The sequence below is a fragment of the Gracilinanus agilis genome, chromosome 6, assembly GCF_016433145.1.
Source record: "Gracilinanus agilis isolate LMUSP501 chromosome 6, AgileGrace, whole genome shotgun sequence".
Taxonomy (NCBI): Eukaryota; Metazoa; Chordata; class Mammalia; order Didelphimorphia; family Didelphidae; genus Gracilinanus; species Gracilinanus agilis.
In genome coordinates, this window is record NC_058135.1 from 214,781,202 (window position 1) to 214,793,210 (window position 12,009).

At 36.8% G+C, this 12,009-nt stretch overlaps 1 protein-coding gene across 1 annotated transcript in view; it reads left to right on the forward strand.

Annotated features, from left to right (window-relative positions):
* The window catches only part of SORCS2 (sortilin related VPS10 domain containing receptor 2), a 1,347,356-nt gene that overhangs the window by 449,124 nt on the left and 886,223 nt on the right, over positions 1–12,009 (forward strand). The gene's annotated exons all lie outside the window — the stretch shown is intronic.

The window sequence follows — 12,009 nt, forward strand, 5'->3', positions numbered from 1 at the left end:
TATATATATATATATATATATATATATATATATATATATATATATATATATATGTGTGTGTGTGTGTGTGTGTGTATACATACATATAAAATTCTATATTATATTATAGAAACATTTTATATTATAGAAAATATATTTGTATTACATGCAATTCATGTACATATACATGAATGTGTATATACATTTATAATTATATATTAGATATAGCATATACAGATGCATTATATATACACTATATATAAATATGCTTATATAAAGATATACATGTGTAAACACAAAGATGTCTATGCACATACACACAAAATAAAGGCTGTTAATGTGATAAGAAGCAGGCATAATTAATGGCCAGCCCATGTGTTTCGTTTCTATCTTAATATAAAGTGAAGACAAAGAAGGTCTCCAACACATTGTATAGACTCCTGGTGGCAAATTTATAAGAGGCTATAAATAACTCACACAAGATGGATGAGTATGGATGGGTTGCAATCTGTTTGGCTGGAGAGAATGTCCCCTTCAGTGAGATGAGAGAGCTCTTGGTGTCTGTGGAGTATGAATCTTCAAGCAGAGGCATAATGAGCACTTTTAGATGATATTTTAGAAATCTTTTCTGTTCAAGCATGGATTAAACTGGGTTAGAGTTTGCTAATCCAGGGTCCATGAATCCCACCAACAGGTCCATGCATAGATTTCAGGAAATCCAGGAACTTGGATAAGGATAAAATATCATATCCTGATTTCTTTTAACGTATAACTGAGATTTAATATCTCCTTCAATTATTTGAAAGTACCAAGAAGTACATAGGCTTTACTGCATTGCAAAAGAGATTCATAACAGAAAAATTAAGAATGCCAGAACTCAATTACCATCTATGTCCTTTTCTAGCTCTGAGATTCTGTGAATTCTATTATTAATAATACAAACGGACATTTATGTATAGCCTTTTATATGTATACTATTTCATTTGATTCTTGAAATCATAGGATAATAGATCTAGAGTTGGAAGTCAGAAGTCATCTAGAGCAACTTCTTCATTTTATTATGATGATGGCAGTGGTGGTTACTGCTACTACTACAACTATTAGCACTTATATAAAGCTTTAAGATTTATAAAGCATTTTATAATAATTAAATAATTCATTTGCTACAATAAATGATAAAAGTAGGTACAATTCTTCCCATATTTCAGAGGAAGAACCTGAATCTCAGGTGGTGATGATTATTTTGCCCATTTCACAAATGAGGAAACTGATGTACAGGTAAGATTTCATGTCAAGATGAGGCAGAGCCAGGTTTTGAACTCTGGTCTTCTCTATACCTTGTGCCATTTCCATTAGACTATGCTTGCCTTGTTAGCTTCAAAGATATGAAAAGATTCCTAGGATACACAGATTTACCTCTTTCAAAAAAAGAATAGAAGTCAGCTAAAATGTCTTCCCAGGAGTTGAAATTAAATATTTTGCCAGAGACCTTTTGCTTTTGGCACTTACAGACTCCCTCTCCATCAGTCCCTGGACATGACTGGTGCGGAGATCTGCTAATGCCATTTGAGGGACTAAAGTCCTGAGAAGGGTGGTTTTGTCTAGCCCCTAAGTCATTTACCATAAACTCATTTCGGGAACCTTGAGATATAGTATAAGGCGTCTTCATTTTTAAATGAATTTAACAGGCTCATTGAAGGGCTGAGCAATGGCATTATATGTTCCTCAGGGCAATAATTCCCCATTTGTGGATCTAAATTGAACTGCAGAAATGAAAGCTGGAGAGATAGACTGATATGGGAAGCAGTTTTGAATTCCATTGAGCAAATGGCTGTCAGATATTTTCTGTGCACACTAGTGTCATGAGCTGTGGTTATACTTAAGGTTTGCTTTAAAAAAATCTTTTTCATAAGAGGCACTGCTATATAAGCTACCATTCAACTGTTTGGTGAAAAATGAGGTTTCAATGTGTTCTAACTTTAGTTATTTTCTACGAAGCCTGTAGAAGCCATGTTGGGCAGTTGCAAGAGTTAACCCTTGTTATGTTGGGCACAGAATACATTGAAATTCTCTATAAAGCCATTATTGAGGGGACTTTTGAATCGTGACATGTATCCAAAGGGATCTGGCATCAGGAGCTGAGTTGCAGCTCTGATCCTTTCACAAATGTTTGTGTGATTACATAAATATTAGTTGTTATTTTTATGGTTAGTTGTTATTGTTGCCTCAGTTGTTGTTTTTTTTAATCCATGAAATGTTGTGGTTGGACTACATGACTTGTAAAGACTGTTGCAAATCTCAATTTTTGAATTCAAGGATTCGATGATATTTGTGGACAAATTTACAACTCTATGATTTAATGAATCTCTCTTGATTCAGGGATTTAGAATGAAGTTTGGAATTTTCCTATTGTTTCTGCTTTTCCTTATGTCCACCCCTTTCTGACCCAGAGAGGTGATTTCTTTAAAGTTACCTGGAAGTAAGTAGCAGAGCCAGAGATTTTTAACTTTGGCATCCTAAGTTCAAAATCCATTGGTTTTTCCACTATGTCCCAGCAGAGTAAATTGCTATGGAAATATAAGGCCAAAGAAAGCTATGGTGACACAGAGGGAATGGCTCTTGCTTTGGAATCAGAAGACCCAGTGTTCTGCCATGCATGTTTTATATCCCTGTGATCTTAGGCAAATTACTTGACTTCCCTTGGTATCATTTTCTTGTTATGTAAAATGAGAGGGTTGGATTAGAGGCCTATGAAACTCCTTCCAGTGGTATATATCTGATCTTATGGGTTTGTTCAAGAATAAAATGAGAGAGCCAGCGGAGTTTACCTTGACAAGTAGACCTCAATTGATCATATAGTAATTTTGGATTTCCTGATGGATGAGGGTCCTCAGGGCACCTCAGGGGTGTTCTGTTCAATAGGATGGCATGAAGGCTGTGGGAAACTCTAAAACTAGCAACTCAGGAAGCCAGGTAAGGCCATTGGTCAGTTGAACTTGTAGCACTGGGGTAGAGAACAGATTTTGAAGTGGGAAACAAATTTTCTGGGGGAAGAATTCTATAACCCCTTATTCTAGCTTAAGGAATCTTCACTCTAACATGGCAGCATCTGTGTCATGACTTCAGTTTTATCATGCTAACTTTAGCTTTTTTCTAGTTCACCATTGAGCTTTTCTGAATGAAGAGGGAAGAATCTTCTCATCCCATGAATTCAGATCCCCTCACATTATTAACATATTTACATAACAGTGGAACAATAATTGTTTTCTCAAATGATAAGAGAGAATGTAAGGTCAGTGAGGAATAAATATTGTTTCATACTTGTCTTTTTGTCACAAGGGCTTAACACAATGCCTGGCACATATTAAGCACAAACATAAGTCTTTATTATATGCTTATTGTTTTATCGATTATGGAGGGAAGGGATCTAGAGAATAGAGAAGTTATCCTATTCATGAGGGTTGTGGTTGAGAGTTGAGTGAAAAACAAAACTGAGTTAGAGCTGTAGTACTTATCCTGGGTTCAATGAACATGAATGGGGAAAATTCTATCTTTATTTTCACTGACCTCTAACTGACACTGAACACTGAATTAAATTATGAATCTAGATAGCAAAACTTGCTCTGTAAAAGAGGTCCATCGACTTTTCCAGATTTCCGAAGGGGCATATAAATCAAAGGAAGTTAAAATCCCATGGGTTAAAGGGGGGACTGATTAGAAACATAAAAATTGTAGCATTTTTGAGTTTGAGAGGATCTCATTAAATAAGCTCAGCCCCATCATTTTATAGAGAACAATCTTAGGACCAGAGAGTATGTCTTGTCCAGATCACCCCTGTGACTTCATGGCCACTCTCTAACTGGGATGGGGTCTGATGTTTGCCTGTTGGGGTTAGAGTCAGCCATGGGGATGAATCCATGAGCCTAACTTGCTTTCCACAGACATCCTTTGGAGTATATTGGTAAATGGGAAGAATGAAGCAAGTTTGAAGGAACATTTATGATTGTCTTCATCATATGGAAAAATATCCAATGACTTTTCAATTGAATTTGCTCCCTTTATAATATAAATCACTCATAACTCTATGGGATGTTATGGTTTACAGATCATTTCTACATTAATTATCTTGTTTGATCCATACAACAGAGAGGACAAATATTATTTGACTCCCATTTTACAGAAGAGCAGGAGGTTAAGTAACATGGCTAGTCACATGGCCATCTGTCAGCAGAGCCAAAACTAGAATTGAAATTTCTTAATTCAATCTAGTGCTCTTGACAGAATGCCATGGAACCATTTAGAAGGACTCATAGTTGCTGACTTTATCTTAACTGTGACACATGCGTTTGAAATCACTGTCACTGGGAATCAGTAAGTGATATCCAGACTCATAGAATGTTACAGTGTGAAGGTGCCCTTGAAGGTCATATGTTCACACTGGAAGGGGCCTTAGAAAATACAATATGGACCTGAGGCCATGTGATGTCAGAGCCTGAAGGGATCTAAAGAGGAATTACATTTGATTCCTATTTTAGGCTAGTATGAGTCCCCTCAAAAGCATCTCCAATTAGTATCTACATTCTCTGCTTAAATGCTTTTTGTGACAAAGAACTCACTTCTTCTTGAATCACTTTTCATACAGCATTGTTGTAATGTAAACTACCTCACTGATTCTGCAGGGAATGGAATTAGAACCCATGACTGGGGTTATCATGTATATATTTGGTTTGGTTGAGATATTCTCTGGGTTCTCTAAAGCCTCTAGAGAATGATAATAGTAATAAGACTCTGATAATAACAACAAAGAAAAAACAACAATAACAACTAACCATAAAAATAACAACTAATATTTATGTAACACCTTCAAGTTTCCAAAGCACTTGGTAAATATTTTCTCATTTGAACCTCTTCCAGTAGACCCTTTTGCTGTAATGCTGATAAAATGACAGAAGAAACATATTAATAAACTTATACCTGGGAATAAGACACAAACCTGGTAATAAATTTCCCCAGTCGTAATATAGCCATTATTCTGACTTTACTAGCCAGTCATGTCAAAGGGAAAGAGAACTATTCTTTAGTTCAAAGAACTGAGTTTGAATGCTGGTTTTAATGCTGACTGGCTGTGACCTTTGGGGAAGTGAGGAGGTTCAGTGTATTGATACTCTGGCCTGGAGTCAAGATGATCTGAGTTCAAATCTGACTTCAGATATTTCCTGATCGTGTTACCCTGGAAGTCACTTAACCCTGTTTGTCTCATTTTCCTTATCAGTGAATTGAGCTGGGGAAGAAAATGGCAAACCACTCTAGTATCTTTACCAAGGAAATCCCCCAAAGTGGTCACTAAGAGTTGGATATGACAGAAATGCTGAAAAACAGCAAAAAGTTTCTATAACCTATTATCAATTTCCTCATTTTTGTATAACAGAAGGAGTGTGTAGTAGTGGATTGGGTTAAACCCTACTTAACTCATAGGAAGAGGGGGAAGGAGAGATGTCCGCAACTTTGCCTATTACTAACAATATGCTCTACTGTGGGTATAAGTTCCCCAACATTATGGAAAAGTGCTTCATAAACTATGCAAAAATATAAACTATAGATATGTCTCCATTTTTATTCATTTTTGAACATTTGAAGAAATTGCAATTTCAAAAGGAACTATGAACCTTCCTCTACACATTCAGCTTCTGCTGCCAGCTGGGGAAGATCTGACCTCAGGACTCATTAATTTCTCCATCAGCCTAACCTAGCTAATCAGCAGAGCAGAGAAGTCCCTTCAGGACACAATAGTCCAAACCCACACATCCAGCAAATAATTGGAGGAGCAAGATTATAGCCAATGACAAGGTGGGGGAAAAAAGAAAAAATATGAGTAAACCACAGAAAAAGAAAAAAAATTACAATCAACAGCTTCTATCCAGGTAATGAACAAAGAGCAAAGAGGAGGATGAAGGAATACCAAGAAAAAAATGCAGAAACTTCAGCGAATTGGACTCAGGCTTTGGAAGAACTCAAAACACAATTCAAAAAATATTTAAAAGAGGCTGAAGTCAATTGGGAAAAAACTTAATGAGCAAAATAAGGCATCTGGAAACAGAAGCACATGAACCAAAACAAGAAAATAGTGTCTTGAAAGCCAGAATTGATCAGCTTGAAAATGAGGCAAAGAAAGTGAAAGATGACCTACAAAGAAAAACAGACCAGAAGGAGAAGGATGACCAAAAAGCCAGGTATGAAATTCAGTCTTTAAAAATTAGGATCCAACAACTGGAAGCAAATGACTTCACAAGACAGCAAGAGTCTATAAAACAAAATCAAAAGAATGAAAAAAACCTGAGGAAAATATGCAACACTTCATTGATAAAACTATAGACCTTGAAAATTGATCCAGGAGAAACAATTTAAGAATTTTTGGACTACCAGAAAATGATGACAAAAGAAAAGGGCTGGAGATCATTCTATAGGAAATTATCCAAGAAAACTTCACTGACCTGCTTGAACAAGAGGGAAAATTGGAGATTGAAAGAATCCGTAGATTATTTCCTGCATTTAATCACCAATTGACTGTGCCCAGGAATGTTATAGCCAAATTCAAGACCAAGACCAAGGAAAAGATATTACAAGATATTAAGAAGAAACTAATCAGATATCATGCAACCACAGTTAGGATAACATAGGACCTGGCTGTGTCCACACTGAAGGACCAGAAGGCTTAGAATATGATATTCTGGAAAGTAAAGGAACTGGATCTATGACCAAGAATCAATTACCCAGCAAAATTGATTATGTTCTTGCAGGGGAAGTATGGTCATATAATAAAATAGAAGACTTCCAAACATTCCTAAAAAAAAACCTGACTTAAACACAAAATTTGATTCCCAAACACAGAACTCAAGAGGATCACCAAAAGGTAATTAAGAAAGGGAAAACAAATAAACAAAACAAAAAATTTTAACGGATCAAATAAGTTCAAATGATTTGTATTCCTATAAGAAAAGATGATATTGGTAACTCTTAAAAATTATTCTTATTATCAGGGTAGCTGGAAGAAATATATTTAGAGGGAACAATGACAAACTGTATAGGATGAAATGTATATATATATATATATATATACACACACACAAACACACACACACACACTAGGGGTAAAAAAAGAGGATAATACTAAGAGAAATGGGAAAAGAAATAAAAAGGGGTAATTTTATATTTCATAAAGAAGTGCTTGGAGGGAGGTGGGGTAAAAACCAATACAATGGAAGGATGACAGAGGTTGGAGACAGTCTCCAAGAAAACTTTAATCCTTTCAGTGGGAAGAGTGAGGTTCAAATTGAAGGAAAACATCCAACTCCAAATTCAATCATCATCATCATCATCATCATCATCATCATCATCATCATCATCAACATCTAACTATCCATCTTTTCCTGGCCCAGGAAAGATTTTTGCTATGTGGCCTAACCTAATAGCAATTTATGCAGAATACTGAATGAGAGCCAAAAGACCTAAACTCTAGGCTTGAGTGCCACTATGTGTCCTTTGGGGGTAAAAAGAAAGCCTTCTTTTTCTTGGTCTCAATTTCCTCATTTATGTATGAGTGAAGCTTACCTGGACTCTGCATTAAGCAAATCAATTAAATCAAATAATAAACCAGGTGTAAACAAGAAAAAAAAAGCAACTATGGGTAAGAGTAACTGTCAATATTAGCATTTAAATTCTTTTGTAAAATTCTGTTAATAGCTGACATAATTATAATATTTCAGAGTCTGAATGATCTCTAAGATTTTTCTAATTGTTCTATCATTCTATTAATCACTAAGATTCTACATTACAAAGGAAATTGCCCATCTATATTGGTGGAGGAAGATTCCTCATCTGAGAATTGCTTGTTCCATTGAACCTGTATCCTTCATGGTTTGCAATATGCTTAAGTATCCAGTGATGTATTTAAGGAATACATACAAGAGTTATTATTCACTTTTTATGGATGAGGAAATTAAACAAAGAAGTAAAATGATTTGCCCATACTTGTAGAGCTAATAAATATCAGAAGCTGGATTGAAGCCAACATCTTCCTGCCTCCAAATCCAGCACCCTATCTATCAGCAATGTCACACTACCTTTCCAGTTCCGTGTGCTACTCAATATTTTATTTTGCTTTTCTTTTTAAACCCTTATCTCTGTCTTAGAATCAATACTGTGTATTGGTTCCAAGGCAGATGAGTGGTAAGGGCTAGGCAATGGGAGTTAAGTTACTTTTACAGGGTCACATAGCTAGGAAGTGTCTGAAGCCAAATTTGAACCCAGGACCTCCAATCTCCAGGCCTGGGTTTCAACCCACTTAGCCGCCTCCTTGCCCCCTTTATTTTACCTTTATTAGTATATAGATTTAGGATTTCATTTTTTTGTGGGGTTACACTATGTGATTTAGATCACAACCCATCCCTTGCCCTTTCATTATTCCATGTAACTCTAGTCCATGTTCTTCTGAAAATCCATAGTGGCTCCATTCAATAGGTTGGGGTCTATACTCTGATTTTCTTAGCCTTGTGTAGTTACTAATGGGGCCCATAGGCTGTGCAGTAGTCTTCTCCCACCGTCACCACAAGATGGACTGACCTATCTCTGATGACATTCTTCCTACCATTTCTCTTGAACCAATCTTAGTTGAGGATTGTGTTGCAGTCTGGCCATGTCTAGAAGGTGCCACTCCACTTCTCTTTGATCCTCAAATCAAATTCATTGAAGAGAATAATGGCATGGCTCACAACAATAGAGAATCAAAGAAAGGATATCATTATTATTAGTTTTTTCTTTAGATTGAGCCTTTAGTTTAAATAGAAGCTTAGGTTCATTAAAAGCACTATCCAAGACACTGCGAAGACAATCTAGCCCATTCTTTTTCTTTTGTTCAGTTCTGGGTTTCCTTATTACCAATGTCTACAGTTTGTCTAATATGTATATATTTTATATACATAAATATACCAATTGAATAGCTCTATGGACTATCCATCTAATCGCCTATCATAGACTGGGCAAGAGGCATTTTTGTATTCTTTTTCATCTGCTTGAGTTTAATCAAGGAAATAATATTTACCAAATTGAGAGTGATATAAGTTGCATTTTCCTCCAAAGCTAGATTGTTTAAAACATTGATGAACTGGACTTGCTATTTCATTCCTATAGGAACTCTTAGATAAGAAAATTCCCTCTGCCAGTGCTAGTTGGCACTTCTGCAACAAAGTTCTTTTCAAGTCCCCAGGGGAGGGGGAGGGATAGCAATTCTATGTCAGTCAGAATTTGAACCCAGGTCTTTATGGTTCCCAGGTCAGCATTCTATCATTCACATCACACACTCTCTCTCTAAAAACCTGATTTGTCTTACATTCAGCAGTATAATTCAATGAAAAAAATATATATTTGTGTACACATGTATACAGACACACAGATAGAGAGATAAATACTGTTATCATTTCCATTTTAGAGATGAGAAAACGGGCAAATAAAGGTCAAGCGACTTACCTAGGGTCACACAGATAGTAAGTATTTGAAGTTGGATTTGAACTTTAGTCTTCCTGACTGCAGGCCTCGTAGCTTTATCCACTGAACCATCTGGTTGGAGGCAATAGAAAGTAGTGGAGAGAGTATTATTCTGGGAGCCGAGAGACATGGGTTCCAATCTTAGTTTTTCCACTTACTATTTGTTGTTGTTGTTGTTGTTGTTGTTGTTGTTGTTGTTGTTGTTGTTGTTATTATTATTATTATTTTCTTGGAAAGCATTTTTCAGATGGTTTCCTTTATCTTCATCCAGCACAGAAGTTTTATCTCTTTATATATAAAGGGAATAGTTGCCAAGACACCCCTGGAATAAGTTGAGGTTTTGTTGAGTTCTAGTCTGGGCTACTGGCTTAGAAGCTTGAGAAATCAGCAGAGTAGAAAATGGGATGAGCCAGTGTTGTTAGTTAACCCTTTCCTGAGAATGGATGAGAGTATTTTGTAGAAGAATTTATTAGGAGTTTTAGGAACTTGATAAGTATATGAACAGTCCCCCAAATGAGAAGGCCTGAATTTTATGTGACTACGTAGCCTTAGGTCAGTCCCTTTTCTTTTTTGAGCCTCTATAAAAGGAGAAAGTTGGACCTTAATGCTCATCCATATCCACTTCTAAAGTGTCATGATTCTAGATGTGAGTACCCCATGCACATATACCCTCTTCTTCATTTTTGAGGAAATCTTTTGTCAGATTCAATCCCAGTTTTCCATTCTGGCAACATGCAGTGTGTTTGGGGGGAAAAGGATGGCCCCAGTTGAATGATAGATCCAAACTGCTGGAGATGGCTGATGTGGTGACCCCAAATTAACCAAGCTAACAGCTGTGCAAGGACTTGGAGGCTGTTCCAATTTTACCTCTCTGGGGTTCCCATGGCAACTGTAGTGTGAAGAACTAACATGGTCTGGCAGAGAATAGAATGGGATTTGATGTATGTTAAAATGCAGTGGCCAGTAAAATAATTTTGAGTGAATCCCCTTCCCCATTGGACCAGTGCCTGTGACTTGATGGATGTCTACTTCCTATATTTTTTGTGCTAACTTCAATATTTTAAAGTTATTTTGATTGGATAAGTTTTCATACAGTTTAAACCCATTCCATTTTCTTTATTGGTACATAATGAAAACGTCTTTGTTAAGTGGGGCTCAATTTATGTGCTAAATATATTTTTATTTAGTTTTTGAACCGTGGATGATTTATGCTCGCCCCTCCCTTTATGCCTTGGAAAGCAGCCACCATTTCAAGAGGAGTAATGAGATGGCATGTTTCAGGGCTGTCTTTCTGGGCTTGCAGGGAAAACCAAAGCACCACTCTCTGGCGGGTGCCCAATGTCTTTGCGGAACACATTGGTTAAGATGAATCCCACTCAAGAGAAGCCAAGCTGGCTCCACTCTATGTCAAGGCTGGGACTAACTTAACTGTTCTTTTGGTGAAAGTGATGATTTTTTTCAGTGCTGGGCTTGAATCACTTGAGCCTATCAACAGTTTCCTCTGGTGAGCTGCATTATGAAGAGAAAAAAAATCAGTTTTATAATCCAGAGTCTAATAGTAGAGACAAAAATACGTACATATATCATAATGGATTTTCTGAAATGCCTGGATAGGTTCCTTAGTATTATTTACCGTGAGTATCAAGGGCTTGGGAAGGATATGAGATGCTCCCTCATGGATGCTCTCTCTGTCCACCATTGTACCAGGTAGCTTTTCCATGTTTTGCTTTGTTCAGAAAAACTCATTACTCCTGAGAGATGGCCAGCCTTCTGCTGAGGACCCTCTCAGAAGTGATATCAATTGATTAGTCAATCAGTGAGTGTTTGTTAAGCAGGCACTGTGCTAGTAACAAAAATGAATAGTCTCTGGTCTTGAATTCAATTAAGGGAGTCAACAGGAACACACACACATGCGTGAACATGTATATATGGAATAAATAAATGTACATATACACATATATGTAGGAATATACATATATGTATATTACATATGAATATGAAATGTATCATAGTTATATACTAGTTAGGTATGTGCGGCACCAGAACATGGGGTGGGACAAGGTCGAGACAGGCTTTGCATAGAAGGTAATGCTTGAACTGAGTCTTGAAGGAAGTGAGAGGGGATTGCATTCCAGATATGGTAGCCACATAATCTATTACTGAACCAGTCTTTGGAGATTTTATGGTTTCTTGCACTTCCTTACTCTTTTTCTTACTCTCTGATACTAGCCTCCTTGCCATCTCTCTCACAGAACACTCTATCCCCCAGTTTTGTTCCATTTCACTGCTATCCTGCATGCCTGGAATGAGTTCCCTCCTCACCTCCACCTTTAATCATCTTTGGCTTCCTTCAAAACTCAGCTCAAAGTCCATATTCTGCAGGAGGCTTTTTTCTGCCTCCCTCTCTCCAAGATGACCTTTCATGCCTTCCCTGTGAGATTACTTCCCAATTTACCCTGAAAGCATCTTGTCCAAATATATATCTGAATG